The sequence below is a fragment of the Lycium barbarum genome, chromosome 6 (genome assembly GCF_019175385.1).
Source record: "Lycium barbarum isolate Lr01 chromosome 6, ASM1917538v2, whole genome shotgun sequence".
In the NCBI taxonomy this organism is placed as follows: Eukaryota; Viridiplantae; Streptophyta; class Magnoliopsida; order Solanales; family Solanaceae; genus Lycium; species Lycium barbarum.
The window spans coordinates 53,941,308-53,952,886 of NC_083342.1; positions in this window are offsets into that span (position 1 = coordinate 53,941,308).

Genomic DNA, 11,579 nt, shown 5'->3' on the forward strand with positions numbered 1-11,579 from the left:
CAAATTAGCCAAAACAACACGTCCAAAACAGTCCCTAACCAACAACATGCCCAAAACAGTCCCTAACCGACAACATAAAAATGTTCGAAATTCTTGCAAACGTTTACGAACATACTAAGAAAACCACATATGATTCTTACACATTATTTCATGTCTTCTTTTCATATAATTTCAGTAAGTTATGACCAGCTAAACACACGAGAAGTACAACATCAATTCATACGCAACTAAGCTACATCGTCATCTGTATAATCCTTACAACAATTCACAAGCGACTTTGGTTTCAACTCCAACCATTAAACACATTAATTTACATCATAAGATTGATGAAAATCACAATCAAAATATCATGTAAAATCAGTTCACTAACTTCTTACAAAAACAGTCCATACATGGTTTCAACATGCTTCAACATCACTCACATAAAATCATAGATTCAATTATTTTCATACTAACACAACTTCACCCTTAACCTTCCAATTCTTTTCATTATTTTTACCATGAGATCAATGATAGCAACAACCATAATTATTAAACAAAATCAGTCCACCATTTCCACCAAAACAGTCCCTACGGCCACAATACCATTCCAACACCAACATTCATGATTTTATGCATGCAATTCATGTTCATCAAGTTATAACCATACTTCAACATCAACATATATAAATCCATGGTTACTATCATGTTCCAACATCAACACACATCATTTCATGCATACAACTTATATTTACACATCTACATCACCCTTAACACATGAAAAAGAAACTTACATCTTACCTTGACAACTTGACTTCTCAACTTGGCTAGAGTTTGTGACTTGAAATGATAATGGTTCTTGTTGCTCCAATGACTATCTTCAAGTTTCTAGGGACCTTATAAAGGGTTGAAACACATTGGAAAATAATTTTTGGTTCAATACTCAAGGAGCTAAATTTCAGCCCTCTTGGCCGAATGGCTCTCCTCTCCCTCTCTAGGTTTTCTAGTTTTCTTCCTTTGTGTTGTGAAGTTGAAATGAATGTATTTGCTTCTTTCCTTAGTCATTATTTGGTTAAACTATAATGCCTACAAGGTGGACACATGCTCCACTAATGACATTGAGTCACTCCATTAACTTTACACAAAAATTCCATTTCTTTCTCTCCTACTTTCGGCTAGGTGTTGGCTGAATTGTCCATCTTTGTTTCCTTTCTTCTTTCTTTTCAATTGTTTACAAGAAATTTACAAGATGAATGGTCAATATTTAATGTGAAATGATTCCTCCACCATGTTACGTCTTCATAAAATAATGCATGCTTTCATAAAGTAATGGATGCTTCAATATTCAATTGCATGCTTCAACTTTTTCTCCTCCAATTTTTAGCCATTTGGCCGAATACTACATGTATATTTATTCCAATTTAATTGTCCACATTATAATGAAAGTGTAGTGGATGAATCAACATTAAATGCATATTTGTATGTCTTCCATAATAGCCTTGGTTTAGATGACTTTGAGTCATCTTTTGGACCTTGCACATTGATGTCCTTCTTGGTTCATTGTTGTCACAAATTTTTACTTAACACCACAATTAAATCATTCCTAATTTCCAATAACATTTTTATACTAAGTAAAATTTATAACCGATTAGTTCTAGTTTAGAAATTAAAAATCTGAGGTTTCTATCTCACGTCGATTCCTTCGCGAATAACTCGACGTATAAAATACGGGGTCTAACACAAAGGGCATACCATTTACGATGTTTTAATAAGAAGGGAACGACGTTTGACGACCCTAAGTAAGATTCCAAAGGCAATTGCAATAAGAGTTAGGTTATGCTCCATAATGACTAACTATAGGTTCTGAAAATGTGAAAAGTTGCGGATTTGCACTTTGGCCAGTTTATCGTAAAATGAAATATGGACCGTAAAGTAGTTTACGGGCCGTAAAATGACATGTCGTATTTCAACTTCCTAAACTTCAACTTTCTGTCAAATGCTTGAATGGTTAAAGACGACTTGAAATACGGACCGTAAACTGAAATACGGCCCGTAAACTGTGTTCGTAAATCACCATGTCTCAGCCAGACTTTCTGGTCCTGTTATGATTAAATACATTTATGAAATACGGCCCGTCAACTGGAATACGGACCGTAAACTGAGTTTACGACTACTGTTGCACTTTTGACGACTGTTCATTCCAGATCAGATTTTGGGTTATTAAAAGGGGGACCAATTTTGTTATTACATTTCCACACTTCACCCCTTCGCTCTAAAACATCTCTCTACATTTATTCCACAAGAATACAAGGATTATTAGTGATCAACAACACAAACCAAGTGAATCAAGTGTAAGAAAACCCACTAAAGATCATACAAGTCAAGAAATCTCGTTGGAGATGAACTAGGGTTTTTGCTCAAGTGTAGTATTATCAACCAAGGCTTGTTCCTACGACATCTAAGGTAAGATTTATGATATTTCTATGTTGTGTAAGGTATTTGAGAGTTGAAATACTTGGATTGTACAAGGGTATAGAAAAATGGGTCATGAATGTGGAATAGTGCCATTTTGAGAAATAACATAACTTGAGTTACGATTCTTGATATGTTGTGATGTAAATATGTTATAAATGATGTTGAGAACATGAGATGAGAAATGTATGAGAATAGACGTCGTCGTACGTTGTGTCCATGGATATGGATGATTGAAAGTAAGTCTAGAATATGGATAATGTGGATGAATAATGACTATAGTTATAGTATTGTGAATGTATTATTGACGTCTGGGAGTTGATATACGCTATGGGGGAATGTCGTCTAAATGAAGGAGATGTTGTCCGATTTTCTCTTGTTTTGTCATGTATGTTAGCTATCGATTCTAATGATAGTATGACTTTAATGAAGGTAGAGACGTGAGCTTCGGAGGAGAACGTGCAAGTGTAGAATAGTTCAACGAAAAGGCATGTAAGGCTAACCCTTCTTTCATAAGGCATGGTTCTTTGGCCAAACGTCAAAATCCTCTATAAGACTATGATATCTTTCAAATGATTTGATTTTTCGAGCTTGTAAGCTCACGATTCTTGATGCGCCATGATTGTGTTAAGTTCCTCGTATGACGAGTAAGCCTATAAAGATAGAGGTGATGAATGACGATAATAGTGACAATGATATGGAAGACGACTATGGTGGTAATAGCGATGACGATAACAATGACGACGATGATAGTAACTATAATAGTAAAGACGTTTATGAGCTGTTATGTATATGTATATATGTATGGTTATTATGGAACCCCGAGCTTATGAGGCCGGGTAGGATATGTAAATAAATATGTATATGATTATGTAATGCGCGCACACCTCTGCAGATGGTACGGATAACCTTGACGCCTTGGTAGGGCCAGGTAGATGTAACCCTGATGCCTTGGTAGGGCCAGGTATGTGTAACCTTGAGCCTTGGTTGGCCAAGTATGTATGAAACACCGGTCCTGCATGGTCGGGTATGCTATGTATATGATATGAGTGTGTATATGACATAGACACGAGTATGTATACGAATATGAGTATAAATATGGAACAGATACGATTATGGATACGGATATGGATATATGTACACAAATACGCATTAGAATGGAAAGTTCCTATGAAGGGCAAGTAAGTGCTTATGACGATGATATTACTATCTCCCATCCCGTGTTATCTTTCATGTTGCTTATTATACGTTTACATTGATATTGATCATGCTTCATACTCAGTACATTCCTCGTACTGACGTCCTTTTGTTTGTGGATGCTGCGTCATGCCCGCAGATGCACAGGAAGACAGACTTGATCCATAGCCACATTCTCAGGGACTACATAGGGGAGCTCCATTTCATTCGGAGCTATAGCTTTTAGGTACTTATTCTTTTGTGTATATAATTATGGGCATAGCGGGGTCCTGTCCCGCTTATGTGATATGACATACTCTCCTTAGTGGCTCGTAGACATGTGTACGTGGTTAGATGTGTTTTTACTTGTCGGCCTATATTTTGTATATCATTTTGTTAGCCTTGTCGGCTCATGTACATTAACGTGGTGTAGATGCCAATGACGATATAAAGGCATTGTTGTCCAATGGGACTAGTATGACTGATGAATAGAAATGTATGTTTAATTATGTGGCTCACCCAGATGTAAGTGTAAGTACAAGCCAAGGGGCGCCAGGGTGGGCTAGCACCGGGCGCTCGTCGCGGCCCCCTAGACGGGTCGTGACAAAAGTGGTATCAGAGTTTTTCAGTGCTAGGGTGTGTCTACAAGCCGTGTCTAGTAGAGTCTTGGTTATAGGTGTGTTACGCGCCACACTTATAAACAAGAAGCTGCGGGCATTTTAGGAATGATTGACCTTCTTTCCTCATAAGAATCGTGCGATAGAGCTATGATATAAGAAATTCTTGTTCCTTAACCATGTGTTGTGTATTTCAGAAATGCCTGTAAAGAGAAAGGCTACAGCAGCCCAAAAGGGCAAGACGGTGGAGAAAAGCGGGCTGAAAAAGCACTACCACCTGTAGTAAAGGAAAGTGAGTCCCAGAGTGCGGCTCAATCTAAGTCCTCTCGTTCACTACCTATATTAGAGGAGCGTGAGGCATCCTCAGCCCCAGCTCCACCACTTTCGGCTCCTCCACCGGATGCTTCAGGCCAAGATATGAAACAGGCCATACATTTGCTTACTAAGTTGGTTGGTGCTCAGACTCAGCGGCAAAGTGCAGGGCAAGGTGATAGGGCTGTTTGTGCAAGGGCTCGTGACTTCATAACCTTAAACCCTCCGGAATTCTTTGGATCAAAGCCGGAGGAGGACCCTCAGGATTTTATTGATGGTATGTTGAGGACGCTTCGACTGATACATGCTACGGACATCGAATCGTTGGAGTTAGTGTCGTATAGATTGAGAGATGTGTCGATCCAATGGTACACGGTTTGGATTGCTTCACGGGGAGCCAATGCACCTCCCCCGGTATAGCAAGAGTTTGTTGATGCTTTCCTCCGACACTATATGCCTCCAGAAGTTCGGCGAGCTAGAGCCGATAAGTTCTTAAATTTGAGGCAAGGTAGCATGAGTGCTCTAGAGTATAGTGTCCGCTTCAATTCCTTGGCTAGGTATGCTTCGGCCATGGTAGCGGATATGGGTGACCGAGTGCACCAATTTGTGAAAGGCCTAGGGCCGCATTTGATGGATAGGTGCTTGACTGCGTCCCTTCAGGATACTATGGATATTGCATGCGTTCAGACACATGCTCAAAACTTAAAAGAAAGTTTACAACAGCAGAGAAGTGAACGCGAGCAGGATAGGGGTCATAGCAAGAGGGCCAGATCTTCAGGTCCGATGAGTGAGTTCAGAGGTGGGCACAAACAACAGATTTCTAGGCCCTCAGGCTATTCTATGAGTAGTGCACCTCTGCACTTTTGTGGCCAGAGATTCGATAGATCTATTCGTTCCGGGCTGAGTCAGAGTTATTTGGGGTCTCAGTTTAGAGATGATTTGGGTCAGGCAAGGCCACCCGCACTACGATTTTCCCAGTGTGGGAAGTTGCATTGGGGTCGATGCCGATTGGGTTAAGATGTTTTCTATTCATGTTGTCGACCAGGCTATATCATGCGTGATTGCCCCTCATTTCATTGTAGAGGTAGGACCCAGCCTTCAGCATCTGTGCGCCCTATGGGGCCAGGTTCACATGCGGCAGTCGGCCATGGTAGAAGTAGAGGAAGAATTCCCAGTTCTAGCGATCCTCAGCACCGTGTTTATGCTTTGGCTGGACGCCAAGATCATGAGTCTTCTCCTGACGTGGTCACAAGTATATTATCAGTATTCTCTCATGATATATATGCTTTGATTGATCCGGGTTCCATATTGTCATATGTTACTCTATATATTGCGGGTCGATTTAGAGTCAAACCGGAGTCGATCAAACCTTTTGAGGTGTCTCCACCCGTTGGTGAATCGGTAATAGCTAGCCGAGTATATAGAAATTGTGCAGTTGTGATTTGTGATCGTCGTGCCATGATGGACTTGCATAAGTTAGAAATGGTAGACTTCGATGTTATTATGGTCATGGATTAGTTGGCTTCTTACTACGCCAATGTTGATTGTAGAATGAAAATGGTTCGTTTCCAATTTCCCGGAGAACCAGTTTTAGAATGGAAAGGAAATACGGCGTCACCAAAAGGTAGGTTTATTTCCTATGTAAAGGCAAGGAAAATGATCACAAAAGGGTGTATCTATCATCTAGTTTGGGTTCAAGATGTACAAGCTGAATTGCCAACTCTTCAATCAGTTCCTGTAGTAAATGAATTTCTGGATGTGTTCCCGGAAGAGCTTCCAGACCTTCCTCCCGAGCGGGAGATTGATTTTGCTATTGATGTGCTGCCAGGCACTAAGCCTATATCTATTCCTCCTTATAGAATGGCTCCCGTAGAATTGAAAGAGTTGAAGGAGCAGTTGAAAGACTTACTTGAGAAAGGCTTTATTAGGCCTAGTTCATCCCCGTGGGGAGCACCCGTATTGTTTGTCCGAAAGAAAGATGGCTCCTTGAGAATGTGCATTGATTATCGGCAATTGCATAAGGTGACGATTAAGAATAAATATCCTCTCCCGAGGATTGATGACTTATTTGATCAATTGCAAGGCGCCAAATGGTTTTCGAAGATAGATTTGAGATCCGGATATCACCAAGTGAGAGTTAGGGAGAAAGATATCCCTAAGACAGCCTTCAGAAAAAGATATGGTCATTTTGAGTTCTGGGTAATGTCATTTGGGCTAACTAATGCACCGACAGTGTTTATGGATTTGATAAACAATGTGTTCAGGCCCTTTCTGGATTTATTTGTGATTGTATTCATCGAGTATATCTTGGTGTATTCTAGATCCGAGGCAGAACATGCGGATCATTTGCGTACTATCCTTGGAGTTCTTCGAACTCGAGTGTTGTTTGCAAAATTCTCCAAGTGTGAGTTTTGGTTGAACTCAATGGCATTTCTGGGGCACATTGTTGCCGCAGATGGTATTCGAGTGGATAGTTAAAATATTGAGGCCGTGAAGACTTGGCCAAGGCCCACAACTTCTACGGAGGTTCGTAGCTTTCTGGGCTTAGCAGGTTATTATAGGAGATTTGTTGAAGTTTTTTCTTCTATTTCTTCCCCGCTCACAAAGCTGACCCAGAAATCAGCAAAGTTTCAATGGACAGATGCTTGTGAACGTAGCTTACAAGAGTTGAAAGGTAGATTGACTTCCGCCCCAATCTTGACACTTCCAGAGGGATTGGACGGATATGTTGTTTATTGCGATGCTTCAAGTGTTGGGCTAGGCTGTGTGTTGATGAAACATGGTAAGGTGATTGCGTATGGTTCAAGGCAATTACAGAAACATGAGCAGAATTACCCAACCCATGATCTAGAATTGGCCGCAGTGGTTCATGCATTAAAGATATGGAGACATTATTTATATGGTATCCATGTGGACATTTATACAGATCATAAGAGTCTTCAGTATATCTTTAAACAGAAAGAGTTAAATTTGCGGCAACGACGATGGTTGGAATTGCTAAAAGACTATGATGTCGACATCATGTATCACCCCGGAAAGGCAAATGTTGTGGCTGATGCCCTTAGCCGCAGATCTATGGGAAGTTTATGTGATCTACGACCAGAGAAAAGAGAAATGGCTCGTGAGCTCCAGCAACTAGCTAGTCTAGGAGTTGGAGTAGTGGACTCAGGTAGCAAGGGAACTACTATTCAGAATTCAGCAGTCTCGTCTCTAGTAGCAGAAGTGAAGAAGTGACAATACGAAGATTCCATGCTAATGCATTGCAGAGATACCCTACCTCAGAAAGAGGAGTCATCGTTTGAGCTTTCAGGAGACGGAGTTCTCCGATGTTGAGGCAGACTATGCGTTCCCAATGTGGCAGGTTTATGTTATATCCCATATTTTGTACATACGGATATTTCAAGATAGTCGTGGTAAGTTAAGGGCAAGACTGTTTTCCGATTTTGTCTTAATGCACAAGTTGCTTATAAATATTAGTGGTATGGAAATATTGAGAAAGGATAGGGGTAAAAAGGGAAAAATCAAGAAGGTTCATGCCAAGAGCCACAAGTGGTCGTGTGGCTATGTGGGTCCCACCCATGGCTTGGCCAATTAACTCAAGCCATGAGTTGGGGCATGTGTCCACCTTATATTTGTAGGGGTAATTATATATATATGGACAAGTGATGACATAGCAAGACATATTCATCTTTCACAATTCAAGAAACTTCAGGAAAAAGAGGAGCCATATTCGGCCATGGCTAGCCGAATTTGAGGCTATAAAAGTTGATAAAAAAAAATAATTTTCTTCTATTATTTCAACAAATTGGAAGGCCCTTATTAACGTGGAGTAGTTGTTAGAGCAAGCAAAGCATTCGTTTGTGCAATTTACCAACCCTAGCCAAGTTGAGAAGTGAAAGGGTAAAGGTAAGGTTTAATCTCCTTTCCTATGTGATAGGGATGGTTTGTGAGTGTTGTAGTATGTAGAAATGGATGAAATTCATGAAATATGTGTGTGGGTTGTGGCCATGTAGGGGCTGCCTTGGTAAGATGTGATGAATCGATTTTATTTAATATTTTTGGTTGTTGTTGTTGTGGATTCAATGATGAAAATGAAAGTTTGATGGTTAAAATGAAGTTGTAACCGTTGTGGACTGTTGTAGAAGTTAATGTGACCTTAGTATGGTTTCTTATATTTTCATGAAAGATGTTGTTAACGTGTGGTTGTTGGTATTGTTCATGAACTTGGAAGCGGGGAGTGTGTTGTTGTTGTTCTTATTGAGTTTGGAAGATTGTGAGCTGGGTTGTTGTGGTTAATTTGAATGTAAATGAAATGTCGTCGAATTATGTAGAAAGGGTTTCTAACGTTAGAATGCATTTGGAATTAATTGTTGAAGTTTAAAATATGATTGTTGGTATTGTTGTTGATGATTTGGCCGAGTTGAATTCTCGGGGTTGGTTGAATTTACAGGGGAAATGCTGCATGAATTTCTGTAGGTGAATTGCTAGCTTAGAATCGGATTCTTAAATACCTATAGCTAATGTTTGCTATCTTCTGACGTTGTTGTAGATCTTGGGAAAGTCGAGACTTAATTTCGGATTAGCTTAGGAAGCGGACAAGGTATATAAGGCTTACCCTTTCTTTCTTTGGCATGTCCTAGAGGTAAGTAAGATACAATATGCAACTTGGGGTAACTCTACTCTTTAGTTCTGAGCTTGTTTACGATTCTTATTCACTCCTTGACACTCGCATACTTGGTATAATCGAGTCTATTGTATGATTGAATAGCGAGCAAAGCATAAAGAGTCTCTATTCCTAAAAGGGTTCTATAAGGATTAATGTCCCTAACTTTCATAGGCGGTCTCGCATTGCTCTGAAAGGTTCATAGAGGTTTCTGTAATGAATAACGTCCATAACTTTCTTATACTAACTCAGATTGACTCGAAACGTGTTTATGATCCTTCAAGTATCGAGTAGTGTACTTACCTATTGAGTCCCAAAAGTTGATTTATATGCATATGGTTTCTCACTACTCTGCTCGTGCATGCCTCAATATTTCCTTCACTGATGTCACACCCCGACCTTACTAGGGTGTGATGGGCACCCGACCCTTACTTAGGGCCGAGCGAACCCTCAGACTCTTGATGCACATAAAGTTACGTCAAACTTTTAAATCAAATCAGATAAAATACATAGTAAATTTTTTTTTTCTTTCTTTCGGAAATGTTCTTTCTCGAAGCTTCCAAGCGAACAAATCTATAGTCATACAAAATTCAATACATAACACAGACCGACATATCGGCTGACGGAGCCGCTTAAAGACTGACATACTATACCCACGACGCTGTCTGCAAAGTCTCTAACACCATACAGAAACCACAACACATATACCATACACTTACTTGGCAGTCCTCCAGGAGCAAATGGAGTTCGCCACCACTGCTGAAATATCTTTTATAGCGTCCTTGTCTCGTCTGGGAGTACCTGCGCGGCATGAAACGCAGCCCCCAAAGAACAGGGGGTCAGTACGGAATATGTACTGAGTATGTAAGGCATAGAATACAGGAAGCAGAACCATAATCGAAACAAACAGTACCAAGGGTAAGCATATTATCCAGATTGCCGAATTACTTACTTCTCAGACACAGATCATACAGACCGTACAAATCATACAGAGCGTAACAAAATCATACAGAGCATACAGAATGCCGACATACTTACTTTCCAGACACCGATCACACATACCGATATCAGACATCAGAAGGAGTGTGGCACGTACAGAACACACAGATAATGTCATAAGTCAGACGGAGTACAGAACGTACTGAATGCTCAGATGATGTCATATATCGGACGGTATACAGAACGTACAGATTACTCAGATGATGTCATATATCGGACGGAAGACAGATCGTACAGATTACTCAGATGATGTCATATATCGGACGGAATACAGAACGTACAGATTACTCAGATGATGTCATATATCGGACGGAATACAGAACGTACAAATTACTCAGATGATGTCATATATCAGACGGAATACAGAACGTACAGAATACTCAGAATCGTATGTCACATATGTGTATAACAGAACCCGGCCCTGTGATAAGGGACGTGGTAAACAGAATCATCATATGTCAAATTCATGTATCATATATGCATATATTAGAACCCGGCCCTCCAGTGAGGGGCGCGGTAACAGAGCCCGGCCCTCTAGTACGGGACGCGGTGAACAGACAGATCATATGCCATCCTGGCCACCACCCCATATCATCATATCATCATACCGTATAACAGAGCCCGACCCGCCTATGAGGGACGCGGTGAACAATGCAGGGGAATGCGCACAATAACAGAACCTGGCCCGGGACGCAGTGAATCATATCGTAGCAGACACACGAGGACATAACAGAACCTGGCCCGGGACGCAGTGAAAGATACATTGAGTCATGCATGAGTAGAGTCGTGAGAAACCACATGCATAGAAATCAAGACTCGACAGACCAATGTACTTACCGATACCTGGAGGCTCGGAACAGATTTCAGGTCAATCCGACGTAGTATGAGAAAATTACGAGCGTTTGAAGTACAGAACGCTTTATAAGCGTTTCAGAAGCCTTTTTCGGAGGATCAGAGTCATAGTCATATCAGGCACCTTCGGATGTTCTTACGAATCAGATCAAATAGAGATTTTTGGAACCATACTTACGTATAAGAAAATTTTGGACGTCTTGATACAGAAATCTCTTCGAACATTTCAGAGCAATCCGAGATCATATACGGAAGTTAGGGACATTAAATCTTACAGAAGTTTCTCGAACCGGAATAAACATATCAGAATGCTCATATCAGGATACTGATTTCGGAATTCTCATATCAGGATACTCATATCGGAATACCTATATCAGCATACTTACATCAGAATACTTATATCAAAATACTCATATCGAAATACTTATATCAAGGACTGACATCAAAATACTTATATCAAAATATTTATATCAAAACACTTACATCAGAATACTTATATCAAAATGCGG